The sequence below is a fragment of the Rhinolophus hipposideros genome (assembly GCF_964194185.1).
Source record: "Rhinolophus hipposideros genome assembly, chromosome: 6".
NCBI lineage: Eukaryota > Metazoa > Chordata > Mammalia > Chiroptera > Rhinolophidae > Rhinolophus > Rhinolophus hipposideros.
Genome location: NC_138052.1, coordinates 29,372,641 through 29,386,137, shown reverse-complemented (window position 1 = coordinate 29,386,137; position 13,497 = coordinate 29,372,641). Strand labels below are relative to the sequence as shown.

General features: G+C 34.5%; 1 protein-coding gene across 6 annotated transcripts in view; it reads right to left on the bottom strand.

The window, feature by feature from the left end:
- Positions 1-13,497, bottom strand: part of MBD5 (methyl-CpG binding domain protein 5) — a 380,468-nt gene that overhangs the window by 120,252 nt on the left and 246,719 nt on the right. For all 6 annotated transcript variants that reach the window (XM_081051257.1, XM_081051256.1, XM_081051260.1 and 3 more), the window contains exon 4: positions 5,973-6,091. The gene's annotated coding sequence lies outside the window, so the exon portion shown is untranslated. The remainder of the gene's footprint in view (positions 1-5,972; positions 6,092-13,497) is intronic.

Sequence of the window (13,497 nt, the reverse complement as noted above, 5' to 3'; positions counted from 1 at the left end):
CTGAGGACAGAACTACAGAGAAGATCTTCCTCTGACAGAGGGAACAATCTCAAAGCAGCATGTATATAGTTCATGGGACAAAAAAGGTATTAGTTTTATTATCCACAGTTACAACAGAGAAAACAAAACAAAAGAGATGAAATTAAATGAAGAATGATAGAGAAAAGGTGGAGGGGGTAGGGGATTGAGCATACAATGCCGTTTGTGTGTGTGTGTGTGTGTGTGTGTGTGCGCGCGCGCGCGCGTGTTAGTAGATGATGGTTAAAAGTGAAAAATAAAAAATTTGATGTGGAAGCAAATTACTTTTACCTGGATAAATGAAGGTAAATATCAGAAGGAAAAGTGGAAAGAGAAGTGAGGCTTAAGTGGGAAAAGCTGGACCAAAAAACTATTCATTTTCACCATGTGTATTATTCCCTTGAGTTGAGCACACACATCTACACACCCTTCGGAGATGTTCCATTGCTCTTAGGATAGATATAAAAATGCTAAACACAGCCTACAGGGCCATGCCTGCCTCACCAGGCTCACCTCACACCTCCTCTCCCCTGCTCTCTCTGCTCTAGCCACACTGCCTAGTCTCCTGAGCAAGCAACCCCTGGAAGCTTCTGTGTATGTATTCCTTCCATCTAAAGTGTATCTGGCCAAATACTCCGCAACCCCAGGCTGACTTATCCGTTAGGCACAGTAGGCACAAGTGCCTAGGGCTGACAGTACTTTTAGGGTCTGCGAAATGTTTTAATGGGTAATATTGACATATTTTTCTTGCAGCATGTAATTGCAATATATAATTACAATATAAAATTTTTACTCTATTTTCTGGAGGAAGGGACCCATGAAGACAAAGATATCGAGGGCCCATAAAAGTCAAAATGTGGCCACTGCCTCTCCTACTTCCCAATTCCACTTGACCTTGTGAATCTCACTCACCCCTCAGATCTCAACTAAAATGCCTCTTCTTCAGAGGAACTTTGCCTGATTCTCTCAGACTATCTGAGGTCCCTATACATGGTCTCTCATCACCTTGTAATATGGAAAAAAAACATTGTGCAATTTAAAGTTTAATGAAATCAGGAACCACGTGTACTTCCTTTACCATTACATGCGCAGCACGGAGACTTCATACAGAGACGAGACCCTGATGGACGGAGCATTTTCTACTGGGGCTCTTTCAAGTCCTTGTTTGGTTTTCTGATCCTGGATTTGCTATTTACTATTTAATCTGTTTTTGACTCAGTTTCCTCATTTAAAAAGTGGGGATAATACCAGAGTTATGAGTAAGAATGGGAGTTAGAATAATACCTGGCATATCATAAAACCTATTTAAAGCATAGTTATTCTTCTTCATGCTATTAGATGATTACTACTACTATTTTTATTATTATTATCATCATTATTATTTCACTGGGTGAGTTAAATAAAGTTTTGGTTTGCTAATTCCCATGCTTAAAAAGAGTGTTCACGTTAACAACTGAAGTCACAAAAGGGAAGAGTTAGGGAGAACAAAAAAATACAAAGACAAGAAAACTGAGGTTTTGGTAACTGAAAATACATAGTTATACATGAATTCAAGACTTCAGGGCTTTTGAAACATCCACACTAATCAGTTCGTAATCTTACATGATAAGATCAGGGAATATTTTCAGTAAAGAATAGTTAAGTCTGAATTCTCTCAAACATAAATTTCCATGAAAATCTAATAAAAATGAGAGGTGGCATTTATTATCTTTTTTTTTTTAAATCTTATTTCCCCTGAATAGATGCTTTACATAGCTGAACACAATTTTCAATAGTGATACTATTTTCTTGGAGTTACAATTTTTTATACATAATTTACCTTCTGCAGGTAAATAAAAATATACATCCCAAAGCAGTAATAGTAAAGTACAGTAACAGTACACGAAAAACCTACAAAGGATTTTGTTTTGACAAACAGTTATGCTACCATTTAAGCTTCAGACTCCTGAGATAACCCTTGGGATAAAGTGACAGACTAGGATTTGATTCCCTTTGGTATTTCAAACAATACACCACAACCCAAGGACCATTTTTTGAGAATAAATGGCTGGCTAGGAGCATCAATGTCCTGAGGCTTTGCCTCGGGCTTATAATCTCACCTAACCATTATTCACAATCCCCTAGAAAAGCCTCAAGCTAAAATTGTGAGTGCTATTTAGAACTAAACTTGCAAATTCATTTTTGAAAATTCTTTCTTCTTTTATTATTTCATTTTTTTGTCTAAATCGTGTGCACCTTTAGATATCAACTGTATCAAGCATGAGAAACCTAGAGCAATTGTCAATCTGTTTGAAGTGTTGCTTTCCTCACTAATTTATTAAAGAAGATATGTTAGTAATAAAAATGTGTAAGGACTACATTGCATAACACATGTAACTGGATATATAAAGTTCTTAAAGGGTTATGAAAAGCAGTGATAATGGAGAAGATATTGGTCAATTTAGAATTTTGTAATATAGTTGTTGTAAGCCATCTTTTTTATTTGAAAAACCAAAATAATTTTTATAAATGCAAAAATGAATGACAATTAGGGAATAAGTTAGAGTCAAATCATGCCACAAATTTCTTTAATTAGACCTTTCACTTTTTTAACTTAGGATATAAAAAATATTATTTTTTGCCATCTCTCTTGCCAAAACTTTCCATTCTTGCTTTATTTCTAGGATTGATCATTGCAATCCTTTCTCTGTTCTTCCCGTATTTCTGTCTGCTTGAGTTGATAGTGAAATACAATTTATTACTGATTATAACACGTAGGGACTCTTCTTGTAAGAACAGCAATTAAGAGTGAGGACTATGTGTTCCAGACAGCCTGGATATTAGAGTCAGATCGCTACCTGTATAAAGGGGATACTAATAGTTCGTACCTCAAAGTACATTGTGAGGATTAAATGAAACAAACAATTTGAAATATTTTATAGATTATCTGATAAATAGTAAGCACTTAATAATCATTAGTTATTGTTGTTGATAACTTTTTAGAACCTTTTATTTACTTCTTAAATGTCTTCTGAGAAAACTGGGAAAAAACATTTCTGTGATTGGACAAACTTGAGTTAAACTCTCTGCTCTTTTGTTTTGATATGATCTGACAAATTAACCCAAAGGTCTCTTTAACTATTAAAACTTACATGATTTTACTTAGCCATGACTAAGGTTCAGACTTATTTTCTTTCTCTGCTTTTAATATGCAAATATTACACTGACAATTCTATTTCTAGTTGAGACTAACTTTGTTTTTGTATCCTTCTTTGAATAAGAACCACATCTGGCAATCTTCTGTACTCTCTGGCATTAGTAATCATAGAATATTTTCTTAATTTCCTATGAACTATTTTATTCACTATTAAACTCTACATACGAGCCCGAAAATGTTTGCTTTTTTCTGAACTGATACCTTAAAAATGAATCAGATACTAATCACATATAACACATGAAGTTTTGTATTCTACCTAAACCCAAGAATTCAAAAGACCTGTTATATTTCTGGAGAGGCATATGTAAAGTCTTACTCAAAAGACTTGGGAAAGTCCCTATTAAAATAGAATAACACAATTCACAATTTACAACAGTACCTTCTGAGGACAGAAAAATGAAACTTATATCACAGTGTAAAAAATTACAGCTTCTGATAAGGCGTAACTTTAGTACAAATGGAAACAGGCTTTTTATTAAGCTATAACTTTAGTAACAACAAAAAAAGTATGGGTCATACAGATGTGTATATTTAATCCATGAGAAATGAGCAACATTTTCATAAGTATTTAGTATAATAAAATTATCATAGAGGCTATTTTAAAATCCTGAATTACATAACACTAATCTTAGCTAAGACTGATGTTTGGTATAACATTATAAGTATGATGTAGTGAAAGTCAATAATTTCAGCAATACAAACTATGGCAGATATAAAACACAGGTTAGGTTAAATTACTGTTAAAGTCACTCTCATACTGAAATACTAAAAGATGAAATGATTTAATGTCTGAATTTCCTTCAAAATAATACAAGAGGTTGAAATGAAACAAGATTAGCCACAAATTATTAATTATTGAGGCCAGATTAAGGTACCTGGTGGTTCAGGATACTAATCTGCCAAATCGTCTATGTTTGAAACTGTCCATAATAAACCGTTTTTTAAAACATCAATGTACAGCGACACCAAAACAAGAATCCATGAAGAAGATGATAGATTTAACCTCATAGAATGCTAACCTGACTTGGCAAAAAAACCAACAAACCCCCCCCCCCCAAAACCCCGAAACAAACAAACAAAAAACACATAAAACAAAAACAAAATATTGCAATAAAACATAAAAAAATGAAAAACCATAATTGTAACACATGTGATTTACAGTGTTAATATTCTTAATATTATTTTTGATTTTTATCGATCAAGAAAAAACATCAAAGAACCCAAGAAAAATTTCAAATGGAGCATAAATGTGATGATCATAAAAGAAATACAGAGGGTGCCAAAAAATGTATATACATTTTAGGAAAATAAAAAACTCTATTAAAATTGTAATAGTCAATATATAACAATAACAAAAGATGAATACAAGTTATGTGTACACATTTTTATTGGCACCCCGGGTATAAAGGACAAATTACAATATAAAAAGATATTTATCTCATTAGTAATCAAATCAGAGAAAATTAAAATGTCATATACTTTTGCCAATTCAAATTTACTTAAAAGCAAAAACAGTTAATATCAAATGACAATACTAAAGAGAAAGTAAGTGGCACTCTCATACAAAGTTGCTGCAAATGCAAACTGGTAGAGGCTTTCAACATGTTTACCCTTTGATCCACCTGTTCCATTTTTAAGAATATAACATAAGCTAGTATTTTCCAAAGTCTTAAGTGGGATGTTGTCAGATGTTAGTGTGTGTGTGTGTGTGTGTGTGTGTATGGTGTACATGCACACATGCACATGGAAGTCTAAACTTAGTTTTAAAAGTAAATTTATATAATGGCATTTAAAATATTTTTCCTTTTTAAAATTTTCCTTTGCTTTTTACAAAATACTTTAGTTTTTAGAGAAGTTTCAGGCTCACAGCCTGGAAAACTGAGTAGAAAGTACAGAGATTTCCCATATGCTCCCTTCCCCCACACATGCACTTCTCCAACTATCAACATCCCACAGACAGATGTTATTTTAAGAATGGATTCTATAATCAAATATGTTTGATTTCTAAAACTTAGTATACTACTCTACATTGGTATTCTCCATGATGGTGGATAATAGACAGGGTTTCCTTGTATTATAGGCCATGGAACCCTTTCATCAAAAAGCATGCTTAGGAACTGAGGTTATGAGATATAGCATAATTTGGAAATTGTCCTAAAAAATCATTAAAAGATTTATGTACAAGGATGTTCACTGAAATCATGTTAACCATGGGGGGAAAGTTGGAAACATCCCAAATACTCAAGAATTGAAAAGTGGTTACAAATTTATGTTATATCCTTTAACTAGAATATTATACAACTATCAATAATGGTAATGTGGATGGTATTACTGACATGAAAAATGCTGCAATAACTTGCTAAGTAAAAGAAGCGGTCTAGCCAAAGAGCATTTATATCCTATTGTTTCTAGTCATAATCATAATAATTACATAGATACATATGTTAAGCATATATACATATCTATATATCAACAAATTCAGAAAGACATACAACAAAATATAAAGAATAGTTGTCTCAAGGTGGTAGAATTACTGTATTTTTCTGTGTTGTCTTATCTTTTTTCTTTCTACAATCAACATGTATTTATTTTATTACATAATAGAAATATCTTTCCGAGCAACATGATTATGTGTCTTAACTTTTTGCATTTTAATCTATAGATGTCAGATGCTTTTCATATTTAATAAAAATTAAGTTCACAGACAAGAAAACTATAACTATATAAAAAATTCATGGAGAGAAAACATAATTCCTACCTTCTGGAGAGAAACTGATAAAAACATAAGTGCTGTGAGACCCAGCAGCGTAATGGAGGCAGTAAATCTCTAGATGCTTTATGCCTTTATGAGTCCCTATGAGGGAATACCTCTTCTCTCTGTAACAGAAATAACATAGACAACACATGATTATTTAAAGGAGAGCTGAATGGAAACTACCTTTAAGTGCAGATTGGAGATATATGGGCTGTCTGTTTTCAAGAGGGGACTCATATATAAATCGTTTGAAATGGTACCACTGATGCGCTGTAGGACCTTGGAAAAATTATTTATCTTCTCTGTGCCTCAGTCTCCTCATCTGTAAATGGGGATAATAGTCCCCAACTAGGAGAGTTGTCATAAAGATTAATATTCATAAAATTATTACAACAGTGTCAGATACAATAACATATGCTATACATGTGGTTAAAAAAAATACCTGGATGGTGTTGGTTATATTACTAAAGACCCTTCACAGAGCACATTATTGTTAGTGACATTTTACTTCTGTTCACATCTCAACCAATTCCTACCTTAATGATGTGAGGTAGATATTATTACCACCTGGCTCTCAGCTTTGCAAGTCAGAAACTTGGTTATATCAGCTCCCAAACTGTTATAAACAAACAATAAACTCATAAATTTAAAAGGGGATTTTTTTTGTTCTTCCAATATGATATCCAATGGATTGGATAAAATACTATTTACTGATACCTGGTCTATTTAGGTACCAACCCAATTTGAAATAACCCATCAGTATAAAATTAAAGCAAAAATAATTGAAAACTCAAATTGCACCTTCCATCAAGCAATAGTAGTGTGTTTGTCTACTGTGTTAAAAATTTCCTCTTATTCTTTATATGATATTTTGAGATGGCACATCATCATCAGTGGAGTATTCTTGCCAAGAATGTTTAATCTGAATCTAATAAAAAAAATTACAGAAAAATCTAAATTAAGGGACATCTTACAAACAACTGGCCCAGATGTTTAAAAAACGTCAATGTCATGACACAAAAAGGCTCGGAATTTTTTTTTCAGATTAAAGGAGATTAAATGAATGTGACAACTGAATACAATAAATGATCCTTAGTCGGATCTTGAAGTGAGGCAAAAAAAAAAAAAAGACAGCTATAATTAGTGGAAAACGGAAAATTTAAACCACAGACTAAAAAAAATCTCTATTGGTTACTACATTTAAAATTAGATGATTTATTCTTATAGATAAAATTATTCATTCATGCATTTATATTCATCATAATTTATTAAATACTTATTCAGTATAATAATCGTGCCGATAACAAAAATTCTTGCAAGTAACAGACCCTAAAATATAGACTTGGCTTGGCCAAAGGGGTCAGGTGAAGGGTTGTGAGGACCCCTTTATCTCAGTCTGGCAAATTATCAAAATAGCTAAACTAACATCTGTTACATTTGGGACTCAGGCCATGTTCCTACTGAATTATTTTCCCTTTAAATGGAAGGAAAAAATCAGAATGTTGGAACAGGTTGCTACTTCATGCAGCCTTCAGTAAATTCTACAAGAAAGAGTGACACATCAGGAAGCAAAGAAGGGAAAAAAAGAGCTTTGCCAAAAGAGCTACTTTCTGTCTGTGGCTGAGAATCAGATGATCTGGAGCCTGGCAGGAATGAAGAAGCCAATTATAAATGTTTTATAATGATGTTTTATTTTTTTGAATAAATTATTTGCGTAATACAGAATTTGAAAGATATAAAAAGGCAGTGAAAAATTTCTCTTCCTGTCTTGTCCCCTAAACATCTGTTTTCCCTCCCCAGAGGCAACCCTCTGATACCAGATCCATGTTTTCCTCCAGAAATGTTTAAAGCACTGCCATATCTACACATGTATATACAGAAATGGAGCAGGTTATACACACTGCTCTCTACCTTGCTTTCTTCACATAATTCGTTCTGCCAATTGATCGTTCAGTACATTCAAAGTGGCCTTATTTCACATTCTCATTATAAAGCTTATAGCATAAAAACTGTAGACAAGAATATGAGAGGATATAACACATGTTTTCCCATGCAAGGGAAATAAGATACTGGCCACCAAGCAGGAAAGAGCACCGAATTGTCTGAGCGCAGAGTACAGAAGACGATGACTGAGGAAGGTACCTGGGAGGATTTGTCTGAGACATCTTTGGGCTTTAAGCATGCCAGTGTATTGTGGCGGAACATCTGAAAAGTGACTGAAGCCTTTGCCATGACAGTGTAGGCAAAGGTGTCTAAGGCTGAGCTGGCAGACATATAGGAGACTGAAGTTTGAAGACATGGGGCAAAGAGTGCATGGTCCTTCCAACTGGAGACGATGGCAAGGAGCGTAGCAGTCGACCCAGAGTATGAAGTCCAGAGGCCGAGTAACAGGAACTGTAACTCGGTGGACACTGCCGCATGGTGCCAAAATGCCAAGGGCCAAGCAGTGACTCAGCAGAGATAAGCAAGCAGAGAGAAGCGTGTGGAATCCCGTACTCATCCACTGATGATGGCAGGATGATACGAGTCTCCCCAGGAATTTGGGGAAGAGTAGAAGGGAAGGAGAGAATAAGGGGGAGGGGAAGAATCTTCGTTCAAAGCCTAAGTTGACTTAATTTTAATTCAGAAGTGATCAAGCAACTACCCATCTGTAAGAGCATGTTTCCCTTTATCTGTGGAAACAATGGTGGTGGCGGGGAATACCAGGAAAAGGGGTTTGTGAGACAACTCGATTTTAGATATAGGCAAATGATGTTTTATACATTTAAGATAAATAACTTTAAATTTAAATCTACATAGTCAGCTCACAGGGCTGTTACAAGGATTCAATGAAATGGTTGGGTGAAAATGTGCAAGTAATAAATGGTGTGATTTTCCCGTTACAATTACTGATAGTAGCCTTTCTTTAGACTTCTTATCAGGTTCTCGAGACCTTTAACAAGGGTCACATAATTCCAGATTTTATGATGCACATTTCCTTCCAAAGAGTACTACCTTTGAAGTAAGCAAATCCTGGATCAATTTCTACCTTTGTCACCCTCTACCTGTATGAGTTTGTAGAAGTAACTTAACTTCTCTGAGTGTCTGGCTATTTATTCAAAAAACATAGTGTGATAATAAAAAATTATTTCATACATGTATTTACATTATGAAATGTTATAGCACATTAGTCCGCAGTTGGTGGATATACCTACTTTCTCTAAGTTTACACTCCGTTGTTCAGTTTTTGCTTTGGACAAGTTGATCATCTTGTCCTGTGTCCTGACTATAAGAGCTTAAGTTCTGTAATATATGGCTCCTAGTCATTGTTCCCAGGCCAGTGGAGCAATATACTTTCCCACATGCTGTGAAGGAAGCAGTTCTGTATCATAATAAAATCATTTAAATATAAAATATATGATATAGAAACGGCAATCTCCTCAAATCTTACTCTGAGACTGGGTGTTGGAACTGAATATTTTGATTTTCTACTTTCTCCAAATACAAATTGTCTTTTCACAAAAGGTATTTCTCAAATCTAACAAATATTAAAAAGAAGCAACTATTGAGTAGATAAAATCAGCAATATTGTCTTCCGGTTAATGATGGTAGATAGAGTATACACATTTAACTTCATCCCCTTTCAAAACCCAGTAAAATACAATATCATATTAGATATTTTATTAAAAAGCATGAGCCAAGGAAAAAAGCAGCATAGAGATCCATGATAGTAACTAAAATTTGGAAGCTAGAAGGCAAAAGAACTATAGTTAACTGACCCAGCAGACCCAAGCTAGTTGAATCATAAATTAACAGTAAGTAAAGCCAAGATACAATTTATTTGCAATACAGTTTCCAAAAAACTTAGGAATTGGTGGTACTCAGACTCATGAATGTGGGTTAAAGATGGAAATCAGAGCAAGCCTGCTTGGAAGTCTATTTAAGAATTAGTCCCTCACATTCCCTTTCTACCATTCACAACTGGACAAGTACCCCTCCCTCTCTCATCCCAGCAGAAGACTAAATGTTTATTCTTTGGAGAATTCTGGAGGGCAGAGTAGTCTACTGAAAACAGAATTGAATGACATTTTATATGACGAATATTAAGACTTCCAAGTCCTCTTCTACTTGATTTGCATCTTACAACCTCTCAACAGGAGAGTGAAAGATTCTTCTTTGATGAATCTAACTGGACTAGGAAAGGTATCAAATAAAATGATATTGGGGGTTCCTGAACAAAAAACAGCATAGTCACATCTAGGGAATTCACAGTTTTAATTAAGCCCCAGTTATGTGTTATTTAGGCATCCCCCTTTCTTACTACCTTAAACGTGAGGTGACAGCCACACTAGTTGTCTGAGGAAAACTTCTAACACGAAAGATGAAGTCTTACAAGAAACAAACAAGCAAACAAACAGGAAGGAAACATAACTATTCAGGGAAATGAAATTTCAAAAAAATTATCTTCAAAGAGATAAGAGAACTGCATCCATGAAACAGAATAAATTGATTTCTTTTTTTAAAAAAAGGAACAAAGAAAGTGCTGCCAAAAACTAAAATTATGATAGAAATGGAAACTTCAATAGAAAGGTTAGAAGATATCCTAGCAAATAAAGAGACTAAGAGAAAGGACACAGGAGAGAATGGATAAGAAATTTAGCAGACCAGTCTATGAGCTTCAACATCCAAATAACAGAAAGAAAAGGGAAAATGGAGAAAGAAATCATCAGAGAAATAATTCATGAAAATTTTCTTGCATTAAAGAACATGAATTTCTAGATTAAAAGGGCTCACTGAGTGTCTAGTAAAATGAATGAAAATAGATCCCCAACAAGGCACATCATAATAAAATTTCAAAGCTCTGGGACAAATAAAAAATAGTAAAAGGTTCCAGGAAGAAAAAAAATACACGGAACAGAAATTAGATCGTCTTTCAACTTTTCAGCATTGGATGGATACTAAAAGACAATGGAGAGAGAATATAAAAATTCTGAGAGAAAATGAATTCCAAACCAGAAAGTCTGTACTCAGCCACAATATCAGTCAAATGTTAGTAAAGCATAAGGACATTTTCAGACAGGCAAGATCAAAGCTACTGGTAGAAGTACCCCGTCAAAATGAGCGAGTAAATGAAGAAGGAAAAGACTTTAAAAACAGGAGATCCAATTCAAAACAGGGACAAAAAGAAGTCCCATGGTGACAGTAAAAGGGGATCTGTACTATGAGGGACAGAGGTGGCAGCTGAATCAGAAACAAGAACATTGGAAACCAAGCAAATGAAAAAAAGGACAATTGTTAGTTTTAGGGAAAGCAGAGAATTAGATACATGATATGGTTCAACCACAAAGAGTTTATGTAGATATAAAATGTATGAAATTGAATATTAAATATCAAAATCATGATATAACTATATTGACAAGATGGTGTATTTGCAATGATGGTGTGAGGGATATAAAATGAATCGAAGTCTACAGCTTCCATAGTGTCAAATTCATAGACTATATGTGAAGCTGAAAACAAAATCAAGAAGTGGAAGTATAATCATGTTATTTAGAGATATTCTTTTTCATAAATACCAAAGGAATCAGCAAAAAAAAAAAAAAAGAAAAAGAAAAAAAGAAAGTAATGCTTCTGGGAATTGGAAAAATGCTGAAAGGAGGTACAGAGCAGGGAACTGCTGTTTTCCTTTTTCTTTTTAAATAAGTCTTGTAGGACTAGATTTTTTTATACTATGTGCATGCGTAACTTTGACAAATATAAAACAAAATGAAAATAGCATAAAATTAACATGAACAATTATTTATGGAAACTCAGGAGGTGTTTATAAATGGTTAAATGTGGTTGCATATGAACTGTATCATATAACCTTTTAAGGTAATTTTCTAGAAAATAGTTGTTGCACCAAACATCTGCAATGGCAGCCAACGACTATAACAATGGAGCAGAAAACAGGCACTGCAGTGGGTTCTGGGCTTCCTGGGTTTAAATCTCAGCTCTACCTCTTTCTAGTTATATAATCTTGGATAAGATACTAAACCTCTTTTTGATTAAGCTTCCTCATCTGTAAAAATCCTTATTTCATAGGGATGTTAAGTGTTAACTGATACATTATAGGAACAGTGCTTAGCACAGTGCCTGAGACATAATAACTGGTTGATAAATGTTAGCTATTTTAATTATAATCCCAATTCCTAACTCTGGATTATAAGGATCATGTCCATTGTACCCCCTTCTCCCTCCCCTCTTGCGCAGACTTTGGGACATTTTATTTCCCACAAATGTCTTGTTCAACCACCCCACAGACTCAATTATCACCCTCAAATCAATCATGTCTGGTTCACAAAACAAACTAGAAACAAATGTCAGAGCTGGAACCACCTCTCTTTTCTTATCCATTGTTGTTTCCCTTTTCCTTTAAGGCAGCCTGGGCCAGGATTTCTAACTAGAAGACCTATCTTTGGGTAGGTCATTTAGCCTCTCTGAATATCTATTTTCTCACTGTAATGTGGAGATGATAATGAAGTTTGCCTCCCACCATGCTTTCCTGCTACTTCTGGTAACTGTATACTGACTTCCCTTTGGACAACTCAACCCGTTCCCCAGCTTTAGAGGTGGGCCTAACGGCCAAAGACAGTAAATACCAGGGGTGCCAAAAAATGTACACATTTTAAGAGATGTTATCTATGTATTACTTTTCAAAGTTGAATTGAATTACGGTAGAAATGTGTAGTATGACGTTCGCTCAAAAGCTGGCGTTAAATAAATGCTGGCGTCATTTATTGTATTACAATTTTAACACAGTTTTTTCCATTCTTGAAATGTGTATACATTTTTTTTGGTTCCCTCTGTATATCCCCCTATCCCTCTGTCCACAGTGATATGTCTAACGATACGTATTTAATCAAATCAGGAGAGCGACACTCAAAACTGTCAGGGTCACCAGGTGTGAGGCTGAAAATGGAGCCAATCTAGAGGGAAAGAGTTGGAAGATGCAAATTAGCCTATTTACAGACCATACCATCCTTTGAACCAAAATATCCCTTTCTGGTCCAAGGCTGAGTGTATGTGTGTAGAGGGGAGGGGAAGAGGGAACAGTTCTTCACTGCAACCAAATGAGTCTTAACTCCTACCTACCTTATAAGAATTATCTTCATTGTTTCTAGGATCAACTGAGATAATCAATATATTTGGTAAACAGGAAGCAGTATGCAAATGTTAATTGTTATTATCATAATTTTTAATAACATCAGCACAACTTCTTCACAAAGCAAACTATGCCTTGAAACAGTTACAATTTATTTTCACAAAAATCAAAGTACCCTATAAAAAGTCTGAAAATGTTGGATATTATTTGTGAATATCGGTTTTGTATAAAAATCTAAAAATGTACAATTGTTGTTCAAGTCATTCCAGGTCATGCGTGTGACAGCAGCTCAGCTGGCTTCCTTTATCCATCAAACTTAAAAGGTTAGGCTAGTACCCTGCCTGCTGAATCTCTATTTCACACTTTGAAATTCATGGTTGTGTGCTCCATAAACATGTTTGAACT